This window comes from Oryzias melastigma, unplaced genomic scaffold (genome assembly GCF_002922805.2).
Source record: "Oryzias melastigma strain HK-1 unplaced genomic scaffold, ASM292280v2 sc00761, whole genome shotgun sequence".
Classification (NCBI taxonomy): domain Eukaryota; kingdom Metazoa; phylum Chordata; class Actinopteri; order Beloniformes; family Adrianichthyidae; genus Oryzias; species Oryzias melastigma.
In genome coordinates, this window is record NW_023417348.1 from 11132 (window position 1) to 11510 (window position 379).

The window sequence follows — 379 nt, forward strand, 5'->3', positions numbered from 1 at the left end:
GCAGAAAAAGCTTTTGACTCTGTTAATTGGATTTTTTTATTTTTAGCCTTAGAACAAATGGGATTTAATAATAAATCAATAGAAACAATAGAAACAATATATTCACAACCAACTGCTAGAATTAAAATAAATGGGAACCTAACAGAAAGATTTAAATTGGAAAGATCAACAAGGCAGGGTTGTGGGCTCTCCCCTAATCTGTTTGCTCTTTTTATTGAGCCTCTGGCACAGCCAATTTGCGAAAAACCTGAAATTAGAGGAGTCTTAATGAATGGTGTTGAACATAAAATAGGACTGTTTGCCGGTGATTTAATAACCTACCTTGAACAACCAGAATCATCAATTCCTCATTTTATGAAAATATTAGAAACATTTGGAA